Raw genomic sequence first — 22,984 nt, 5'->3', positions numbered from 1 at the left:
TCAGCCTCCTGAGTAGCTGGAACTACAGGCACCTGCCACCACGCCTGGCTAATTTTGTTTTTGTTTTTTAGTAGAGACGGGGTTTCACCGTGTTAGCCAGGGTGGTCTCGATCTCCTGACCTTGTGATCTGCCCGCCTCGGCCTCCCAAAGTGCTGGGATTACAGACATGAGCTACCACACCTGGCCAGTTTTTTGTATTTTTAGTAGAGATGGGGTTTCACCATATTGGCCAGGCTGGTTTCAAACTCCAGACCTCGTGATTCGCCTGCCTCAGCCTCCCGAAGTGCTGGGATTACAGGCATAAGCCACTACGCCCGGCCGAGATAAGTCTTTGAATTGAGGCATTAGCAGCTGGGACAAGGTGAGACAGAGTCAACCATTATTCTTTTCCTTCAGTGTTCTAAATGTTTGTCTTTTCCTACAAAATTGTGGTCCTCATGGGTGCATGGCCCATTCTTTGTACCTTGAATTCCTCATAGAGGTTTGTACATAGTAGCTTCTCAAAAACTATTTGCCTGCATTAAAGTCAGTTTTCCTTTGGTCAAGTATTCATACTTGAGTACTTTGGATATTTTCATTTCACTTCTTTCCTTTTTGTTATTAAATAGAATCTTCTTTAGGAAGGAGAGTAGATAGAGATAAAATTTTTTTTTTGTCAATTTTACTAATAGTTCTGATTAAAATTAAAATTTACTAGTTAAAACAGTAAGTCTTACACAATAAGTCTTACATGTGGTTTATCCACATTAGCATAAATATGTAAATTTTCCATTAACCCTTGGCATTTGTGTAAAACTCCTTAGTACTAATACACCCTTTAAAATAAAGAATTCAGGTAAAGTATCCAACAACATATGGAAGGTTTATGTTAAAAATAACATCTAACTTGTGTTAATTTATATAATAACTCAGGAACTCGGTGTGGTATAGAGGCTGACTTGGTTTGTGCACTTGAAATTCAGTTTCTCTTTGGCAAATAAATTTCTTTATTTGTGAATGGGAATAGTATTAAAGAATGTTTTGAGGCATTTTTGAGTCAACTCTTTGTTCTCCATTCTAATGGAAGGGAGTTGGAACCTGTAGAAATTAAAAACATTTTTTATACTTAAAGGATTTATAGTCCTTTCTATCTTGAAAAGTATCAAACCTACAGACAGGTATGAGAACAATACCATGAGCACCCATCTCCCCTTCACCTAGAACCACCTGTTATTAACATTTTGACAAATTTGCTTTATAACTTTCTGTCTCTCTATATATGATTTTTTTGTGACAATACCATTTGAGAGTTACTTGCAGACACTGTAATGCTTCACCCGTAAATACTTTACATATTTATCCTAAGGAAAAAGGCATTCTCCTACATAGAATAATCACAGTGTAATTATATCACTCAGGAAACTTGATGTAAAACCCAATATGCAGTCCTTTTTAAAATTTTCCCATGAAAATGTCACTTGTAGCCTCCCCACCCCCAACTCCCTGTCCCCCATTAGGATCCAGTCAAGGATCCTGCATTGTATTACGTTGTCATGTGCCCATACCTTTCAGTATCAATTAGTTTGACCTGGTAGTCCGAGGATTCCAGAAATGGAAATGAAAACCCTTGGAAAATGGTGTGGCCCAGCTTCCTGAGCCTTCTTCCCTGCTTACCTCTTTCTGTGCTCCCCACCACAGGTGGGGAATTGGTCTTCTTAGAGAAGATGGGTGGCAGAGTTCTAAAGTGGAACCTCACATCCAGTACAGACGTGTTTGTTCAAATCTTCCTGAGACTCGGAGAGGCTTTATCTGGACAGTTATTTTCCGTTTTAGGATTAAGGCCATTTGAGTCACCCACATGCTTAGTTAAGAAATTGTGATAGTATTAATGAGACTAGGAAATGATTTTCATAGCCAACTCTAAGACATCTGCAACCTGAAGAGTTAGGAATCTTCTGCTATTCCTTGAGGACCACTGATTTTCATGACCAGTCATTATGTAGTTCCTGGGGTTTTAATTTTTAAAAAACTATTAAGGACTCCTCTAATCTTTATTCCTCAGTCATATCTTATTGGTCTTATGTCCTTCTAGTTTTATACTCCTTCCTGGGCAGGCTATTCTTTCTTGTTGTTTCAACTTTTGATGACTCTAGAATCTATTTTTCCATCCCAAGCCTCTCCTGTGATCCAAACCTTTATTTCCAGCCGCACACTCAGCAGCTCCACCTGCCTGTCCAAGTGCAAAACTGAACTCAGCATCTTTTTGTGTAAACCTGGGCACTTGTTGGATTGTTAAGCACGGGATGAAGAATGAGATGATATTCAACCAGGGGCCTAGGAACATGAGGATCACATTCTTTAGCAGCCCCTGTTCTCCCTGACACCCCCTACCTACCCACCCCCACCCTTCCTATACAAACACGCATGCGCACACATGCACACAGGAATAGGTGAACCCAGGGTAAGGCCTTGCTAACCCTGTCATTTCCAGCTGGATGTAGAATCTTGGGAGTTAGGCTTCATGAAATGAATTCTTTTTTGTTTTGTTTTGTTTTGGGACTGAGTCTTGCTCTTTTGCCCAGGCTGGAGTGCAGTGGCACGATTTCGGCTCACTGCAGCCTCTGCTTCCCCTGGGTTCAAGTGATTCTCCTGCCTCAGCCTCTCGAGTAGCTGGGATTACAGGTGCATGCTGCCAAGCCTAGCTAATTTTTTTGTATTTTAGTAGAGACAGGGTTTCACCATGTTGCCCAAGCTGGTCTCCAACTCCTGAGCTCAGGCAATCCACCTGCCTTGGCCTCCCAAAGTGCTGGGATTACAGGCGTGAGCCACCGCGCCCAGCCCAAAATGAATTTTTTAAATTCAATGTTTCTCAACCTTAATGCTTGAAATGAAGCATTCCAAAGGGTTTGCTAGCTCTCCTTACACAAGGAATTTACCTTAGGCCAGCTCCTGACTGCTGAAACTAGAGTTTTGTAATCTTGCGACCATAACTCATAGTGATAAAAACACTATATTGTGCCTAGTACACACACGTGTATATGTTTGCATTGTTAATTCAAAGGTGTTTTTTTTTTTTCTTTTCTGAGATGGAGTCTCACTCTGTTGCCCAGGCTGGAGTACAGTGGCGTGATCTTGGCTCACTGCAACCTCCACCTCCCACGTTCAAAGCCTCAGCCTCCCACAGAGCTGGGACTGCTGGCACCTGCCACTCACCCAGCTAATTTTTGTATTTTTAGTAGAGACAGGGTTTCACCATGTTGGCCAGGCTGGTCTCAAACTCCTGACCTCAAGTGATCCACCCACCTTGGCCTCTCAAAGTGCTGGGATTACAGGCATGAGCCACCATGCCCAGCATAATTCAAATATTTTAATATTCAGTATTTACTCTCACCACTTGTGATGCACTCGATTTTCTATTCTCTAATCTTTTAAAAATAGTTTTGGCCAGGCACGGTGGCTCATGCCTGTAATCCTAGCACTTTGAGGGGATGAGGCAGGCAGATCACGTGAGCCCAGGAGTTCGAGACCAGCCTGGTCAGCATATTGAGACCCTATCTCTACAAAATATTTTAAAAATTAGCCCGGTGTGGTGGTGTGCACCTGTAGATCCTGCTACTCAGGAGGCAAAGGTAGGAGGATTGCCCATGATCATGCCACTGCAATTCAGCTTGAGCAACAGAATGAGACCCTGTCTCCAAAAAAAGTTTCACTGAAATATAATTTACATGCTATAAAATTGTCCTTTTAAAATTCTGTTTTTTTTTAATGTAAAAAGAAATGCTGGTGATGACCCCACTGACTTGTAAAAGCATGACAGTGCGAGGAGCAGTGCAGAGGCACAGTTGGTTTAGAGACTGTCCACCAGGGAGGCAAGAAAGGCAGGCCAGCACCCAGCCTTGAACCACTGTGCTCACTGCAGTCACTGGACTGTGTTTCGTTAAACACCCTTAAACTTGAGCAAACTGGCAGTTTTACTCCTTGGTGTGAGATGAAGGCTGGGGTAAGCCCACAGGTAAAACTGCTCTGGTGGTCAACCAAGGGGCTTGCCTCATAGGAAGGTGAAATGGGCACCTTCTTTTTGTGGTTTGTGGTGCCAGCATCCCCTCTTCTCTTTGCCAGGAAGAAAGAGAGAGGGAGAGGAGGGGGTAGTGGAAAGGAAGCTTTGTCTCATTAGACAGTAGAGCCTGAAATTCTTGTAATTCATGTTACTCTATTTAACTGAGTTTATTCATGAGAATCTTTGAGAGAGTGACTATAGGGACATGGGTATTTGATCAGTTTGCTCTCATTAATCTGCTAACCGAAAGGAGATAGAGCACCAAGGAAATGAAATAGGAAACAACTAAGTTTTCATTAGGAAAGTGGGAGAGGAGAGGGACTAAAGAATGCAGTGTAGCTTTGCTTTGTTGGGTTGTGTTCATGGCCAGAGAGAGGCCCTGTGTGGTGAGGGTAATCAGCTGTGCAAGCAAGGAAGCCAGGGTAGAGAGGCTCAGAGAAGAGATTTGGTGCCGGTGCCAGGTAGGGCAGGAATATGACAGGACCAAATAAAACTGAGGGATCCCTGTCCCATCCCAGAGCAGTGAAATAATTGGAGCAAACATTTATTGAGTGCTCACGATATGCCAGGCACTGTATCATCACATTTAATCCTTTAACACCACATGAAATTTTGGGTTCTGTTATTACCTCCATTTTACCAATGAGGAAACTGAGGCACAGGGAGGTAAAGTAACTTGTTTGGGGTTGCACAGTTACTTGTTCTGACATTTATATAAATGCAGGGCATTAAAGATCCTGCCTTGAAGTGAGTGAACCCACTGCTTCTGGGACCATATCTGCTATACCATAGCTTCAGGAGCATACCTTTCCTGGCAGATCCCATAATCTTTGAGTCATTTAGTCTCCAGGTTGCTACCTTGAAGTTCACTCTTAGAGGCTGTTGACCATAATACTAAAAATAACACTGTCCTAGAGAATATTTATAGTTTTTTCACTCCCTCTTCATAAGTACAGACTGTGCCTTATCTAGGAAATACCACTTATTTTGGGACTCTAGAGTTGGGCATATAAATTGTAAGGCATGTCCAGTAGTAGTCGTGTTTCAAGTCACTTCAACAGACATTTTCATGCTTCTAAAGAGCCCTGCCATGTACTTCGTGCTAGAATGGCAAATGTGATCTCAGGGGAAATAAACATGACCAATATTTAAATTGAAGTGAACCAAAGTAATAGAACAGTAAAAGGAACATAGAAGGAGGGTGAGGAGGTTAGGAAGAACTTTCCAGAAGAGTTAACATCTGAGTTGGGATTTGAAGGATGAATAGGAGTTTGTCAGGCAGGTAACAGTCACAGAAAGATTAAGTGAAAATTCCTGGAAAGGTGGGCAGAGGTTTTCTTCTGATTTTATTGCCAGTGTGTCTAGATTTTTGATGTGATAGAGCCTTCAGTTGTAAAATTCCACTTTTTTCCCCTAGTGACTTGAAATGCCATTGGGATCCTATGCCTCAACAGTGGGGCTGGGTAAGTAGGAATTATGTTTCCAGCCAGTCATAGGGAGGGGCAAATGCTACCCATGCAGCACCTGTAGGCACACTGCAGCTCTGGACAGAAGCAAGTTTCTTGTTTGTGTGAGGTGATGGTGGTGGTTAGCTTAGCTTCAACCCAAAACTTTGACTGCAATTGCTTGACTAGATTTTTCTTCCCTTATATGAAAATAGTATAGTTGATTGTTGTTATTTAGAAAGTATTTAGGCGTTCAGTCACAAATGTTTATTGAGCATTGATGTTTGGATGGGGGTTGAGGCAGATGAGGGCCATATATAGAACTTGGGTTTTTGAAATACAAGATAAATTTCAGTAAATAGTACTAATCTCAAGTATACTGCTTGATTATTCTTTTAGATATGTATATACCTGTGTAACTGCCACCCTCAGATCAACATAGAGACTGTTCCAACACTCCATAAGGTTCTCTTGTGACCTTCCTGGATAAGACCCCCCCCTCACTCTACTCTACTCCGCTTAGTTCTGGCTTCTGTCACAAAGATTAGTTTTGCCTGTTATTGAACTTCAAATGGAATAATACAAAATGTCCTGTTTCGTATCTGGCTTCTTTAGTGCAAAGTATATCTGTGAGATTCAAATTGTTGGGAGGCATTGATTATAACATATGATTTGTGCCATTGAGGGTTGGGTCTGGATTTGTTGGTGGCATTCATTTATTCAGTACACATTTACAGGCGCTCTACAGGGGTTTACAGATAAAAGATAAATACAGTTCCTGCCATCAAGGACTTTTCAGTGTATTGAAGGAGACAGACACACAAATGTTACAGACAAGTGCTCGGTGCCACAAAGAAAAACCAGCACTTAGAAAATTTCTCAGCAAGGCACATTTACTTCTGCAGAATGGTGCTGCCTGCACCTGTCTGATCACAAGAGCACACTGAGCAGGGTAGAGCAGGGTTTTAAATCCCTATATAGTTCCTGTTTCTGTGTCCTTTCCCCATTGGCTAGAGTTGGACCACACAGTCTAAGCTGACCCAATTGGCTAGTGTTTAAAATTGAATAAGGCCAATTAGGCGGGAAGGGAGAGGCTGTCCATTACCAACTAGTTAGGAGGGGTTGTTTACAGAGTCAGAGATTTGCTAGTTATAGATTAAGCAGAGAAACAAGTGTTCATTACAGATTAAGCAGGAAGGGCTGTGTACAGAGAGAAAGACCAAGGAAGCTTTGAAGAGGAACTTATTGTGTCTGGCAGATTTCCCCCTCTTGAGTTTATAGTTCTTCCTCTTCAAATTTTTGTAACATACCTTGGCTTTGTTGCTCCTCTTGGTTGTCTGGGAGTAGGAACTTATCTGAGTAGCGTGGGGGAGAATCGAGAGGGGTTTTGGTGGGGGCTGTTTTTATAAGCCTTTGCCCTGATCCACAAATACAAGGTATGGTGCAGCAACCTACAAGAATGAGTACACCTATAGGAATTGCAAGGGGGGTAAAGATTGAGGTTATGAGTCCCTTCCATTTTCTAAACCATTTTTCCATGAGACCAGAGAAGGGGTAATCTATTCCAGAATTTTCGGCTAATTCATTTGCTAGGGTGGTAAGGCCCAGGCTTTTGTAATTGTTCCATCGGGGGCTGTGTTATTAGGGATAAAAGTACAGCATTGGACCCCAATCATGACACAGACTCCCACCTTTCTTGGCTAATATCATGTCCAGGGCTATCCTGTTTTCCCAAGCCATTTGGCTGGTAGGACCTAATTGTTCAGCTATTCCTTTATGGCATCCCTAGTATAATTGACAAACTGCTGTTGATTATAGTAAATGTAATTTATCCAGTCTACACTTTTGTTTACAGTTTCCCATGAGAACAATATAGATTGAAATCCTGTAGCTATTTGATTTTGGGCTTTAAATTCATTTAACACTCCTCGTGGAACTCCGATGGCATCTATGTAAATGTAAGGGTCAGAGGACCCATGGGGAGTACTCCTTTTTTTGTGATTGTCCTTTTTGCTTAGTCGACGAAATGCCAGGGTGGGATGGCCAATTGAATTAGGGCGCAAGTGTTGCCCCACTTATTTGGCAGAGTACCCAATAGTGGTCCACCACAATACCACCATACATCTGCTTGGGGATGAACAAGGGCAGACTGATTGGTTAGCTCCTAGAAAGGCTTAGGCTTACTGCATCTTGCTAGATTTCCAAGGAATGCCAAGTTTTCCCCTTGCTGTGAGAGACACGAGGTGAAATTGACATTGGTACCTGGAGGACAGATGGCCCTTGGGGGCTGACCCGCAGGGCTTTTAACTTCCAGGAATAACAGCGAGAGAGTTTGGCATGCCTTATTGCCCCAGGCTGTGGGGTTTTGGAAGAGAGATACCATACAGCTCATACCCTGTTGGTCGGAGGACCATCCAAGTAGAAATGGGATGACTTGGGTTTCTGGCCTGCCCGTTGCACAAGCGTTAACAGTCGCTTTTGTTTAGTTTGCGGATGGAATATTTAATCCGTGCTAGCCAGGCATTTGCATCTTGGTACCCTGTTTCAATAGCTAGGGTGGGTTTTAAATCTTTAACTTCTATGGTGGCTACTTTGGGAGCCATTGCGTTGTAGGGAGAGACTAGTAGTTTGATTAGAAGGTTTGAAGGAGAGGGAGGAGGGGATGACGAGGCAACGAAACTAATTTTGAAAAATCCTATAGAGTCTGCCCCTGCGACCTCTGCTCCCATACCCTAGAAACGACTTAATGAAGGGAGGAATTTTGGGAAATTGAGATAGTAATGGAAATTTGTACTGGATTACATTAGTTTTGCTGGCAGTTGGTCGGGGGGCTTCCTTTAGTGAAACAATTGTATAGTTTTAGGGATACACAGAGACTTGTTGGGGAGGTCCAACCCTGATTTTTCGTAGTCCATAGAACATTGGACCAGCTACGGCAGAGACGCTCTGTTTGCAGAGGACAGGATTCCCAGTTAACATAATTTTTAAAATAATATCCCAAGTCTAAGGGAACTGCCCAGTTAATAGAATCTGCCCAGTCTGAGAATTTCCAAGAAGGGCAAAATATAGAGAGCTGCCTTTGACTTCGCAAGTCTCCACAAGGTATAACAAGACAAGCATCAAAAGTAATGATTTGCGGTGACTCTGATGCGTTTATATTAATAATGAGATGTGGGGTAGCTAAGGGAAAGAGAAGAGGAAAAAAAAAAGGATAGACAGATTAGGCTTTTTTCTTTAACGTTACTCTGATGGGGATTGGTCCTGGGATGATGGTCCTTGACTTTGGAGAGGGCGATGCCTTTTTGACTCGGGTATGGTGGGCCAACCCCTTCTCAGCGGTTCAGACTGCTGTTTCAGTCGTTAGGAGCACTAGATAAGGGGTCCTTCCCAGGTGGGTTCGAGCTTTCCCTCTTTCCAACTTCTGATAAGGACATGATCTCCAGGTTGGTGTTGGTGAACTGCCAATTCAAGGGGTGGAGTTTGCGCTAGGAGACCTTGAGTCCTGAGAAAGGAAAGGGTAGAAGACAGACCAAATACATAGTTTTTAAGAAACTGATCCTTTGTCTCAAATGTCGGGAGGTCCGTAGTGGAATTTAAATAAGGCAACCCATAAAACATTTCATAAGGAGATAAGCTGATGTCTTTCCGGGGAGCAGTTCGGGTTTACGTCCCACCTCTAAATTTATCAGGGGCTCTTGGTGGGACTCGAGATAAAAGAAACAGAATCCCTGACCTCCCTATTCTTCCTCAAAGGCCGTAAGTGGGATGACTTCTTTTTCTTTTTCCCATTTGGGACATTCTCTTTTGAAGTGACCTATTCTTCCACATTTGAAACATTTGTTTTGCCCTCTTTCTCTCCCTGTTTTTAAGTTTCCTTGCTTTGCTTTTACATTCCCTTTATATGGCCTAGTGAGTGGGGGCTTAAGTTCTTTACAGGTTTTGGACCCTTGGGTACTTTGTTGTAGAGCGGACAGCATGATTTTTTGCCTTTTGCTTTTGCTTTTCTTTATCCCTTCTTACATATACTTTTTGGGCCTCCCTCAAAGGTTCCTCTATAGGCCGATCTTTCCATTTCCAGTTCTCTATTTTTTGTAATTTCTTTGTGATATCTGGCCAACTATTAGTAACAAAATGGAGCTTTCACATCCCCTGCCCAAGGGGATCCTCTGTGTCTAAGCCTACATATTTTCTCATCTGTTCCTTGAGTCTGTTTAAAAACTCCATGGGCCCTTCATCTTTTCCCTGCTGTATATTAAATGCTCGGGAAATACTTTGGGTTCAAGGCACTGATTCCTGAATCCCTTTAACTATCATTTCCCTAAGATCTTTCATGTTTTCTCGGTGGGCTGCATTGTTATTATCCCATTGCGGGTGTTGGGCCAGAAATTTTTGTTCTGCTGCAGGGATATTTTGACCGGGAGGATGTTTGTGCTCCCAGACTATCATAGCAGCCCTGCGGATCATTGTTCTTTCCTCCCTCGAAAAGAGAATACTGAAGATGGACATTAGCTCAGCCCAAGTGTATACTTGTGGTCCTAAAAATTGGTCAATTTGATCCGTGACCCCAAAAGGATCATCTAATAGTGGTTTAAGTTCCCTCTTCAGGTTTTTGACCTCTAAACTAGTTAAGGGGGCATTTACAAAGCCAATTCCCATTCCTCCACGTGGTACTTCTCTTAAGGGAAAAAGGTTGGGGCATACTCCTTTGAGGAGAGGAAAGGGAAGTTGTGAGTGTCCCTGTGGCATTGTTCTGGCATTGCTCTATTTCTCGTTGGAGCTTCTCTGAGGGAGGGGCATGTTTGGGCGACTGCTCCATAGGAATGTGGGGTGACGGGGCCCGCAGGGCAGGGTTATATGGTGGAGGGACTGAGTGTTCAGCTTGGGGCAGAGCGGTGGGTGGGGGAAGGTTGTCTAAAGGGTCCCATGTGGTGTTAGACTGTTTGGGGGTAGGGATTCTGTTTTCAGGGGAGGTAGCTTTTGGCTTATTTCCTGTAGCTTTTAGGGGGTAGAGGAGGACAGGCCCCTGCCGCCAGCACAGGGCATAGTCTATTTCCTCCTGGGAGACAGGACGTTTGTCATTGACATATTCTATTAGAAGTTGACAAATCCAATCTTCATTTGACCCAAACTGGCCAAAAAAAAAAGCAAACTGAGGGTTCAAGGGTGGGTTCTTTGGTCCAAATAAAACAACAATATTTTATCATTTGTTGCTTTTTCTAATGTTTAGTCCTTTAATTACCCTTACAATATTTTAACATGAGACCTGGAGGGCTATTAGAGGGAATTTTATTGTCTGTCTAGTCCTTTATATTTCCTGTCCTGCTTGGGTTATTTCCCATCCTGGAAGTTTTAGGCGTTTCCCTGAGTTTCCTGCATGTGTGGGGCTAAACCTCTCTTACTAGAGATTTCCTGCACCCTTTCTCTGGAGACTCAACCACCCCACTGGAGGTTTCTTGCACTCCTTTGCCTTCCCTTCATCCTTCTTTGGCCGCTTCCCTCATGGGAATTTAGGTCCCTCTTAGCATTGGTGGGTTGGTATAAACCCCCGACAGGAAAGGCGTGCCCCACCTTAAGCTGTATGAGGTGACCACAGAACTGCAAATCTGGACTCCACACTTGCTTCACACTTAATTCTGCATCTCATTCACACACTTTCAACTTCCAGGGTGTCCTGACCACCAAGGAAGTACTTCACTGCCCCGTGGATTTTCTTACATTGGTCTGTGCACGGTTACTGGGTCGCCACAGTATCAGTAGGCCGTTTCCTCCTGCGTTGCTGAGAGTCTGGGTTTATTCGTCACACCAGGTGGGTCTCGATCCCTCACCCCTGAGGCCACTGCAACAAGGCAGTGGGACACATCTCCTCACAAGAGATGATCAGAGACCCTTCCCCAGAGGAGAATGGGATCCTGGACGATCCCTCAAATTGTTAGAGACAAGTGCTCAGTGCCACACAGAAAAACCAGCACTTAGAAAGTTTCTCAGCAAGACACATTTACTTCTGCAGAAGGGTGCTACCTGCACCTGTCCGATCACAAGAACACACTGAGCAGGGTAGGGCAGGGGTTTTTATCCCTAACACAGTTCCTGTGTCCTTTCCCCCATTGGGTGGAGTTGGACCACACAGTCTAAGCTGACCCAATTGGCTAATGTTTGAAATTGAATAAGGTCAATTAGGTGAGAAGGGAGAGGCTGTCCATTACCAACTAGTTGGGAAGGGTTGTTTACAGAGTCAGAGATTTGCTAGTTATAGATTAAGCAGAGAAACAAGTGTTCATTACAGATTAAGCAGGAAGGGCTGTGTACAGAGCAAGAAAGACCAAGCAAGCTTTGAAGAGGAACTTATTGTTTCTGGCACAAATAATCACAATGGGTGGTAGGTCAACTTTTAGGTGGTAAAAATGGTTTTCAAAAGACTTTATAGAGGTGGTGAGTTTCTTCTGATTCTTAAAAGATTATTAGGAGTTTTCCAGATAGTCAAAGGGCACGATAGCTTGTGCACAGATGTGGAGGTGTGAAGTGGAGCACAATGTCTTCAGAGACCTGCAGTACCAGTACTTTGATTTTAGATTGGTGTAAGAATGCCAAAAACATCACTTTGGGAAGAAATTTTGAGGAAAACATTGTCGTATAAGTTTGACTTCCATCTTAGGCTGGAGCCATGGGATGTGACCGCTTTAGCATATGGTCCTGAAAATACCATAGTGGAGAAGGCAAAGAGTGGAAGTGAGCTGCAGCTAGGTAAAAAGGTTCCAACAGTGCTTTACTATTGATACTGTGGAACACCTTTATGAGGTTAGATAAAAACTATAGGGATGCTTATTATGAATGTGGTGTTTTTTTCAATAATTGAGATGAATTGAGGTGTTCCATTAAGCCATCAAAAATCCCATAAGGGTAGATTTAGAAGTAGCATCTCTTCTTGATCATGGGATTTTTTTTTTTTTTAAGCAAAATTTGTTCTCTATTGCATTAGTTCGTTAGGGCCATACCAAAATACTACGGACTGGATAGCTTAAAGAATAGAAATTACGTTCTCACAATTCCGGTGCCTGGAAGTCCAAGATCAAGATGTCAGCAGGTTCGGTTTCTTCTTCTCTTCGCTTGTAGATAGCTGCCTCTTGCCATATCCTCACATGGTCTTTTCTCTGTGCTTATCTATGTCCACATCTCATCTTTTGTAAGGATACCAGTCATATTGGATTAGAAGTCACAGTAATGGCCTCCTTTTAACTTACCTCTTTAAAGACCCTATCTCCAAATACAGTCACATGCTGAGGAAATAGAGTTTAGGGCTTCAGCATATGAATTTGGGGGTCAGACGCTGCAGCTCATAACACCCATGTTTCAAAACTTATTATATTAAGAGTTGGGTTTTTTGGGGGTTGTCACCAGAGAAAAACAGGCTAGAAGAGCTGCAATATCAGCAGGTAGCAGTGTTGTAGGCCGAAGTCATGTGGGATCCCTGTGGGTGCTGGGCTTGCTTTTAAAGTGCCATCTCTGAGTTCTTAGTGGCTTGGGTCTGTGCATACAGAAACCCTTTGGGTAGTACAGCTTAACTCCTTGTGTGTTCTCATAAATTAATGCTGAAAATAGAGACTAAGAAGTAAAGAAACCAAAGTGTAAAGGCCATGTGAGCATCACAAGGGAGATAATTTCATAACTTTTATAACTCTAAATTTATTCTAGTGATGAACAAACCATATCCCTCTTTTACTATTTAAACCCCCCCCCCCCCCCTTTTTGATTGGGCTGAGTTAAACAGCGTTGGCATTCTTATCAAAACGTTTGGATACCAAAGAACTGTTTTAAAATGCCTGAATCTTCTCCTTGGAGGCAAGAAATTGTTTTCTGTAGAAGGATTGTATTTTGATTTTTCTGTTGTGATTGCCACAAAGAGGGTGGAGGGATAGGTTTTTTCTTTCTTGTTTAAGGAAGTCTTTTAAGGAAGTGCTTTTACATAGTCACTTCTTAAATTATTTCTTAAATTGAGTTTTGGAGGGGCACGTTTTAGATACCTGAGAACTGGAAATCTTTGATTTCAGTGTAATAGTATTTATTATAATGGTATGTGTCACAGAGTTTGTACTAAGGTATGTTAGCTCACACCCACTGGTGTTAGACCCAGCCTAATGTAAAACAGGGAATCTTGGGAAGTCATGGCATCCCCGGGTGTTCTCATGTTGCATCCCTGCTAATGCCAGTGCTGTTTCATTGCCTTTTTTTTCCTTCCCTTAGTCATGGACTTCTTGACCACTAATTAGATTTTGCCAGGATAGTCTAGGTCAGAAGCAGGCATTTTTAAATCTTTGAACAGCAGCAAATGTAGTGTGCATTGTAGCTCCAGTTTCTATTTGTATGAATATGTGTACTCGTTGTCTTTGAATGAAGTACTACTATTGTGTCATTGTTAATACTTTTAAAAAGGAGTAAATTAATTGTTTGAAATGGATCATAGTTCAAAAGTATGTCTAGATTTTACTTATTTTTGAGCAAAACTATCTTTCTCAAAAGACTCTCGTTTAAGACAGTAAACATTACCTATTACTCCAGCAAATTAAATGTGTTAACTTTCCAAGTTTTTCTGTTTTGTTTTCTGCCATTTCATTCTACTCTACACTTAGATTTGACTTTACCCACTTTTCTTGTGTGTGTGGTTCATGTCCTTTTTTTAAAAAAAGAAATTAGGTAGAGAATACCACTTAGAAAAGTTTTTTTTTTTTTTTTTTTTTTTTTTAAACCATGAAAATGCTGATAGTACTCAAAAGCTTTGGATATTGGGAACCTGTGACCATTGGACTCACGGGAGTCTGATTTGAAATTCTTTTTTTTTTTTGATACAGAGTCTCACTCTGTCGCCCAGGCTGGAGTGCAGCGGCACGATCTCGGCTCACTACAAGCTCTGCCTCCTGGGGGTTCACGCCATTCTCCTGCCTCTGCCTCCGAGTAGCTGGGACTACAGGCACACGCCACCACACCTGGCTAATTTTTTGTATTTTTAGTAGAGACGGGGTTTCACTGTGTTAGCCAGGATGGTCTTGATCGCCTGACCTTGTGATCCGCCTGCCTTGGCCTCCCAAAGTGCTGCGATTACAGGCGTGAGCCACTGCGCCCGGCCTTGAAATTCTTTATACCTTAGTGGAGTGGTCTGTATGTTTTATCGGCACCTTCCATCTGTGAAAATCCTTGAATGGTTGCTGCCGTATTTTCTAGACATGTCTACTGGCTTTGTTTTTTCTTATGAGTTGGAGTTTCATTCTTGTTGCCCAGGCTGGAGTGCAATGGTGCAATCTTGGCTTACCACAACCTCCGCCTCCCGGGTTCAAGTGATTCTCCTGCCTCAGCCTCTTGAGTAGCTGGGATTATAGGCACACGCTACCATGCCCAGCTAATTTTTTTTTATTTTTTAGTAGAGACGGAGTTTCTTCATGTTGGCCAGGCTGGTCTTGAACTCTCGACCTCAAGTGATCTGCCCACCTTGGCCTCCCAGTCTCCTGGCTTTCTTTTATATATATATATATGTGTGTGTGTGTATATATATAAAATTATACTTTAAGTTCTAGGGTACATGTGCACATTGTGCAGGTTAGTTACATAGGTATACATGTGCCATGTTGATGTGCTGTACCCATTAACTCGTCATTTACATTAGGTATATCTCCAAATGCTATCCCTCCCCCCTCCCCCCACCCCACAACAGGCCCCGGTGTGTGATGTTCCCCTTCCTGTGTCCAAGTGTTCTCATTGTTCAATTCCCACCTATGAGTGAGAACATGCGGCGTTTGGTTTTTTGTCCCTGCGATGGTTTGCTGAGAATGATGCTTTCCAGCTTCATCCATGTCCCTACAAAGGACATGAACTCATCATTTTTATATGGCTGCATAGTATTCCATGGTGTATATGTGCCACATTTTCTTAATCCAGTCTATCATTGTTGGACATTTGGGTTGGTTCCAAGTCTTTGCTATTGTAAATAGTGCTGCAGTAAACATATGTGTGCATATGTCTTTATAGCAGCATGATTTATAATCCTTTGGGTATATACCCAGTAATGGGATGGCTGGGTCAAATGGTATTTCTAGTTCTAGATCCCTGAGGAATCGCCACACTGTCTTCCACAATGGTTGAACCAGTTTACAGTCCCACCAACAGTGTAAAAGTGTTCCTATTTCTCCACATCTTCTCCAGCACCTGTTATTTCCTGACTTTTTAATGATCGCCATTCTAACTGGTGTGAGATGGTATCTCATTGTGGTTTTTATTTGCATTTCTCTGATGGCCAGTGATGATGAACATTTTTTCATGAGTCTTTTGGCTGCATAAATGTCTTCTTTTGAGAAATGTCTGTTCATATCCTTTGCCCATTTGTTGATGGAGTTGTTTGTTTTTTTCTTGTAAATTTGTTAGAGTTCATTGTAGATTCTGGATATTAGCCCTTTGTCAGATGAGTAGATTGTAAAAATTTTCTCCCATTCTGTAGGTGCCTGTTCACTCTGATGGTAATTTCTTTTGCTGTGCAGAAGCTCTTTAGTTTAATTACTTCCCATTTGTCAATTTTGGCTTTTGTTGCCATTGCCTTTGGTGTTTAAGACATGAAGTTCTTGCCCATGCCTATGTCCTGCATGGTATTGCCTAGATTTTCTTCTAGTGTTTTTATGGTTTTAGGTCTAACATTTAAGTCTTTAATCCATCTTGAATTAATATTTGTATAAGGTGTAAAGAAGGGATTGAATTTCAGCTTTCTACATATGGCTAGCCAGTTTTCCCAGCACCATTTATTAAATAGGGAATCCTTTCCCCATTTATTGTTTTCATCAGGTTTGTCAAACATCAGATGGTTGTAGATGTGTGGTATTACTTCTGAGGGCTCTGTTCTGTTCCATTGGTCTATATCTCTGTTTTGGTACCAGTACCATGCTGTTTTGGTTACTGTAGCCTTGTAGTATAGTTTGAAGTCAGGTAGCGTGATGCCTCCAGCTTTGTTCTTTTGGCTTAGGATTGACTTGGCAACGCGGGCTCTTTTTTGGTTCCATATGAACTTTAGTTTTTTCCAATTCTGTGAAGAAAGTGATAGCTTGATGGGGATGGCATTGAATCTATAAATTACCTTGGGCAGTATGGCCGTTTTCACGATATTGATTCTTCCTATCCATGAGCATGGAATGTTCTTCCATTTGTTTGTGTCCTCTTTTATTTCGTTGAGCAGTGGTTTGTAGTTCTCCTTGAAGAGGTACTTCATATTCCTTGTAAATTGGATTCCTAGGTATTTTATTCTCTTTGAAGCAATTGTGAATGAGAGTTCACTCATAATTTGGCTCTCTGTTTGCCTGTTATTGGTGTATAAGAATGCTTGTGATTTTTGCACATTGATTTTGTATCCTGTGACTTTGCTGAAGTTGCTTATCAGCTTAAGGAGATTTTGGACTGAGATGATGGGGTTTTCTAAATATACAATCATGTCTTCTGCAAACAGGGACAATTTGACTTCCTCTTTTCCTAATTGAATACCCTTTATTTCTTTCTCCTGCCTAATTGCCCTGGCCAGAACTTCCAACACTATGTTGAATAGGAGTGGTGAGAGAGGGCATCCCTGTCTTGTGCCAGTTTTCAAAGGGAATGCTTCCAGTTTTTGCCCATTCAGTATGATATTGGCTGTGGGTTTGTCATAAATAGCTCTTAGTATTTTGAGATATGTCCCATGAATACCTAATTTATTGAGAGTTTTTAGCATGAAGGGCTGTTGAATTTTGTCGAAGTCCTTTTCTGCATCTATTGAGATAATCATGTGGTTTTTGTCTTTGGTTCTGTTTATATGCTAGATTACGTTTATTGATTTGCGTATGTTGAACCAGCCTTGCATCCCAGGGATGAAGCCCGCTTGATCATGGTGGATAAGCTTTTTGATGTGCTGCTGGATTCGGTTTGCCAGTATTTTATTGAGGATTTTTGCATCGATGTTCATCAGGGATATTGGTCTAAAATTCTCTTTTTTTGTTGTGTCTCTTTTCCTGGCTTTCTTAAGAGTCCCCCCAATCACCTTTTGATTAGAAATATTTCAACAAAATAATTTTAGACCATATCCTATAAGGGGAGAAAGGGGAGATCAGGGTCCTTAGATGACATTGCATTAGAGAGTGGGAGCTAGAGTAGCATGTCTTTGGTCCTAGAAAATTTTCTTTCTCTCTCTGTTTAGTTAGACTCTTTTAGTTTGCAGGGTACAAAGATTTAGGCCTAACTAGCTTAGAGAACTGGTGTGGAGTAGTGTAGGAGACTGAATCATTGGTCTCAATTCTTCACTCTCCTGTAGTAGTTTTCTACATCTTTACCCTGCCATAACCTCATGTGAGATGGGTTTTTGTACCTGTCTCTTCATTTTGGGCATGGGTATATGACTTAACTTTGGCCCAGTGGGATGTTAGTGGACAAGACAAAAGCAGAGGTTAGTAGTATGCTTGGGCTGATGGGCTTATCCTCTAGTGCCTCTGTCATGACTATGAGAAGAAAAACCCTGAATCGCCACAGCCTCTTCAACCTGTTTCTCATTGTGAGACCATACAGCAGAGCCACCCGAGCCGACCTGAACTTAAAGCAGTGCCAGCGCAACTCAGATGCCTGAGTGAAAATAAAATTCTTCTTGTTGTATGACACTGAGATTTTGTGGTCTGTTGTTCAGTGTTATTGTGGCAATAGATGATGACTAACACATTTATCCTGCTGGATCCAGGACAACTCCAGGGGCTTTCGTAAGCAGGTTTTCTTGGATAGTCTCTCTAGGATTTTGCCATTTACACCACTCCCTATGGGTCAGCCTCACCCTTCTTTTCCCACCTACTGGCTTCCTCATCCTACCTGCTGCTACCTGCCTCTACTTTATAGCTTCTGCTTGCTTATACACTATGCTCCCTCTTACTTTTTCCATGCCCAAGGTCCCTCCCTTATGGCTCCTCCAGGCTCTCTGAATTTCATGACTTCTCAGCGTTTACTCCTATTGCTTAATGCTTTATTCTTTTGGTACATTCCATTTCAAATTTGAGAGAGTCTATTTTGCCCAGCAGGGTTTTTTTGGGTTTTTTTGGTTTGCTTTTTACCACAGAAATGTCACCAGTTGCTGGCCTGTTCAGGCATTGACTCCTCTTGGGTTAGGCAGTCCACCTCTGGTCAGTTAGATGTGTCACTGCGTTATTAATAGGAGGCTATCCTTTGTACACGTTAGTGTCATTATGACTTACTTTGGGGAGTGAGTATTAAAGCTTGTCAGTTTTCAGTGTGATCAGTTCCCCACTTACCAGAGAGAACTTTACTTTTGCAAGCTTTTAATTTTCTGAGGCTGCATACCATTTTTTTGTTTCCTGGTTCCAAGATACTAACCTTACGGTGTGAACTCTTGGGATGAACCTTTGTCAATGAAAAGCATGAGAGAAGAGACCCTCTACTGAAAGGAAAGCTGATTCATCTGAAAGGCTTGCTAATTATTCCAAAATCCTGAATAAGCTGACTTATTTTCTTATCAACTCCAAAGAGAAGAATAAAATAAGTCAGCTCATTTGGAAGGTTTAGGCTACTTAGGCTATCCCATAGTATTTCTGTAACAGAAGAGATTGGCCAATTTAAAGTTAGTTTATAACAATTACAAGGCTATGCTTAATTAGAGTTGTCTATAAGTATTTCCCTAAGTATGTTTTTTGGACACTGTTTTAAATGGTACTTTAAAAAATGTTAATTTGCAATTGTTTCTTGATAGTATGTTGAAATGTAATTGATTTTTATATGTCAATCTTATAGCCTATGACCATATTAAATTATAGTTCTAGAAGCTCTTTTTATAGATCCTTTGGAATTTTCTATGTTATGATTAGTTATGTCAAGTGCAAATAACCATTTTATTTCTTCCTGTTTACTCTTTATGGCTTCTGTTTCTTTTTCTTGTCTTATTGCACTGGCTAGGATTCCTCCTCCTCACATGATATTGAGTCAGTGTGATGAAATTAGATGTCTTTGTTTTATTCCTGAATTTAAGGGAAAATAATTCATTCACATTAACTATACATTTTTTGTCAATGCATTTTATCAAGTTGAGGAAGTTACCTTTTGTTCCAAATTTGTTGAGAGTTTTTATCATAAATGGATTTTGAATTTTGTTACATGCTTTTTGTGTATCACGACGACCATGGGGTTTTTCCTTTGGTCTGTTGATACGGTGAATTATATTGACTGATGTTTTTGAGGATTGACTCACTCTTGCATTCCTAGGATAAATCTCACTTGATCTTGATGTATTATTGTTACCAGCAGGTCTTTGTTCTTAGAGCTCCCAAGATGGTGGTGGGCCGCTCCCAAGATGGCAGCAAGCCTTTTGTTCTCTGACCTGGGGTTCTTGGCCTCACAGATTCTAAGGAATGGAACCTTGGCCCATGCAGTGAGTTCTATAGCTCTATTAGAAGCCGTGGGTCATGGAAGAGAACCGTGGAACCCAGAGACTAGCATTCAGCTCGATTAGGATGAGTCCAGGCACTTAGCCGTGCAGGAACAATGGTGAGCCTCTAGCCCGATCAGGAGTGGCAATGGGCACCTCGCTGGATCAGAAGCGCAGCGGACACCCTGCCGGATCCGGAGGGGTGAAAGTCAACGGCGGGTCTTGTGACGGCGTTCAGCAGTAGTTGACGGGGAGCGAAAGCTCAGCTTGAGCCGGAACAAACAAGGACCAGAAGAGTGTGCAGTTGCAAGATTTAATAAGAGTGAAAACAGAGCTCCCATACAATGGGAGGGGACCCAAAGGGGGTTGCCACTACCTGCTCAAATGCCTGGGTTTATATCCCAGTCATTGTCCCTCCTCCTGTGCTCTCAGGCGATATATGATTTGACTATTTCTTTACCTCCTGCTTTTAGCCTAATTTGTATTTTAGTGAGCCCTCTTTACTACCTGATTGGTCAGGTGTGAGCTGAGTTATAAGCCCCGTGTTTAAAGGTGGGTGCAGTCCCCTTCCCAGCTAGGCTTAGGAATTCTTAGTCGGCCTAGGAAATCCAGCTAGTCCTGTCTCTCATTATCTTTTTTCTATATTGCAGGATTCAATTTGCTGGTACTTTGTTAAGGAGTTTAATGTCACTTGTTTTGATCTTTGTCTTTGGTTGATGGTTTCTTGTGTTTGCTGCGTTTGATGTCAAGGTAATGCTGGCCTCATGAAATGAGGTGGGAAGTGTCCCCTCCTTTTCTATTTTCTGGAAGAGTTTATGTAAAATTGATATTATTTCTTCCTTAAATACGGTAAAATTCACCAGTGAAGTCATCTGCGCCTGGAGTTCTCTTTGTTGGAAGGTGTTTAACTGTAAATTTACCATCTTTCATAGATAAAGGACTGTTCAAATTCTCTGTTTCTTTTTTTTTTTTTTTTTTTTTTTTTTTGTGAGACGGAGTTTCACTCTTGTTGCCAAGGCCGGAGTGCAATGGTGCGATCTTGGCTCACTGCAACCTCTTAGCTCACTGCAACCTCTTGGCTCACTGCAACCAGGTTCAAGCAATTCTCCTGCCTCAGCCTCCCGAGTAGCTGGGATTACATGAATGCTCCCCACGCCTGGCTAATTTTGTATTTTTAGTAAAGACAGGGTTTCTCCATGTTGGTCGGGCTGGTCTTGAACTCCCAACCTCAGGTGATCCGCCTGCCTTGGCCTCCCAAAGTGCTGGGATTACAGGCGTGAGCCACCACACCTGGCTACTCTATATCTTCTTGAGTGAGCTTCGGTAGCTTTCACTTTTGTGGAGTTATTCAACTTATCTAAGTTCAAATTTATATACAGGAATTTGCTAATAATATTCCATTATTTTCCTTTAATGTATACCTCATGATGTCTCCTCTTTGAGTCCTAATACTGGTAAATTGTGTCTTTTCCCTTTTTTTACTTGATCATTCTACTTAGAGGTTTATAAAAAACTCGCTTTGGTTTCTTTCCTTTTCATGACTATTTTTCTGTTCTTAATTTCATTGATTTTTGTTCATTATGATTTCTTCTGCTTCCTTTGGGTTTAATTTGGTCTCCAATTTTAGTTTCTTAGGTGGAAGTTTAATTGATTTGAGGTCTTTCTTCTTCCCTAATACAAGCTTTAATGCTATAAACTTTTGTCTAAGCACTGTTTAAGTTGCATTCTGTAAATTTTCATGTTGTTTTGATTTTGATTCAATTCCAGGTATTTTCTAGTTTCCCTTGTTACTTCCTTTTTGATCCATGTATTGTCTAGAAATGTGTTTTATTTTTATTTATGGATTTTCCTGATATCTTTCTGTTAATTTCAAATTTAATTTTTTTGTAGTTGGATAATATAATTTTAATTCTTTCAAATTTGTTGAGGTTTGTTTTATGGCCAAGAATATAGGCTGTATTGGTGAACGTTCCATGTTCACTTGAAAAGAATGTATATTCTGCTCTTGTAGGGTGAGGTGTTCTGTAAATGTTAATTAGGTAAAGTTGGTTGTAGTGTTCTTGGTATCTTCCAGATAGAAATTTTTTTCTACACACTGTGGATTACCAGAAGTAGAGTGTTAAGTCCACTGTTAATTATGGATATGTATATTTCTCCTTACAATTCTGTGAATTCTTACACCGTATGCCGTTAAGCTCTGATGTCAGGTGCATACATATTAAGGATCGTTATATCTTTTTGATGAATTAACTCACTTATCATTATGGGATGTCTCTCTATTGCTTTCAATATTTATTTCAAATCTACTTTGTGTAAATTTATGTAACCTCTCTAGCTTTCTTTTGATTAGTATGTGCTTGGTATCTTTTTCCATCATTTTACTTGTAACCTGTCTATGTTTTTAAAATGGATTTCTCATAGAAACATATAACTGGGTGTTGTGATAATCTCAGCCTTTTAACTGGTATGTATAGACTGTTTACATTTAACATAATTATTAATATGGTTGAATTTAAGTCTGTTATCTTGCCAGTTGATTTCTGTTTGTCTCTAACCTGTTTCCCCTTTCTTCTTTATTCCTGCTTTTAGATTGAGGGTTTTTTAAAATTCAATTTTATCTCTATTATTGATGTATTAGTTATACCTTTTTATAAAAATTTAGTGATTGTCCTTGGATTTACAAGATACATCACAACCTACCTTCCCATATTATACTACTTCTCAAATAGTATGAGATCCTAACAATACAGTAGTATATTTCCAGTTTTTCCTCTTCATCCTATATGATATTGTCATACATTTTACTTTTATATTTTTTATAATCTCTACAATACACTGCTACTGTTTTTGCTTTAGGCAGTTATCTTTCAGAATGATTAAAAATGTGAAAAAAAGATCTCGCATTGACTTCTGTTTTTGCCATTTCTGGAGGTATCCACTTCTTCATGTAGGTCCTCATTTTTGTTCAGTGTCATATACCTTCTACTTAAAGAACTTCGTTTACCGTTTCTTGTAGTGCAGGTATGCCGACATTGAATTATCTTAACTTTTAATTATCTGAAAACTGGTTGTTTTGCTTTCATTTTGGT

General features: G+C 41.1%; 1 protein-coding gene across 5 annotated transcripts in view; it reads left to right on the top strand.

The window, feature by feature from the left end:
* Positions 1 to 22,984, top strand: part of CHD6 (chromodomain helicase DNA binding protein 6) — a 216,602-nt gene that overhangs the window by 12,190 nt on the left and 181,428 nt on the right. The window contains exon 1 of one of the 5 annotated variants that reach the window (XM_055372995.2): positions 10,397 to 11,288. The exons of the other annotated variants lie outside the window; for them this stretch is intronic. The gene's annotated coding sequence lies outside the window, so the exon portion shown is untranslated. Of the gene's footprint in view, positions 1 to 10,396; positions 11,289 to 22,984 lie in introns of those variants that run through there. 5 annotated transcript variants of the gene reach the window in all.

This window comes from Gorilla gorilla, chromosome 21, assembly GCF_029281585.2.
Source record: "Gorilla gorilla gorilla isolate KB3781 chromosome 21, NHGRI_mGorGor1-v2.1_pri, whole genome shotgun sequence".
NCBI lineage: Eukaryota > Metazoa > Chordata > Mammalia > Primates > Hominidae > Gorilla > Gorilla gorilla.
The sequence above is the reverse complement of the archived record's forward strand: the minus strand, read 5'-3'. Positions and strand labels throughout refer to the sequence as shown.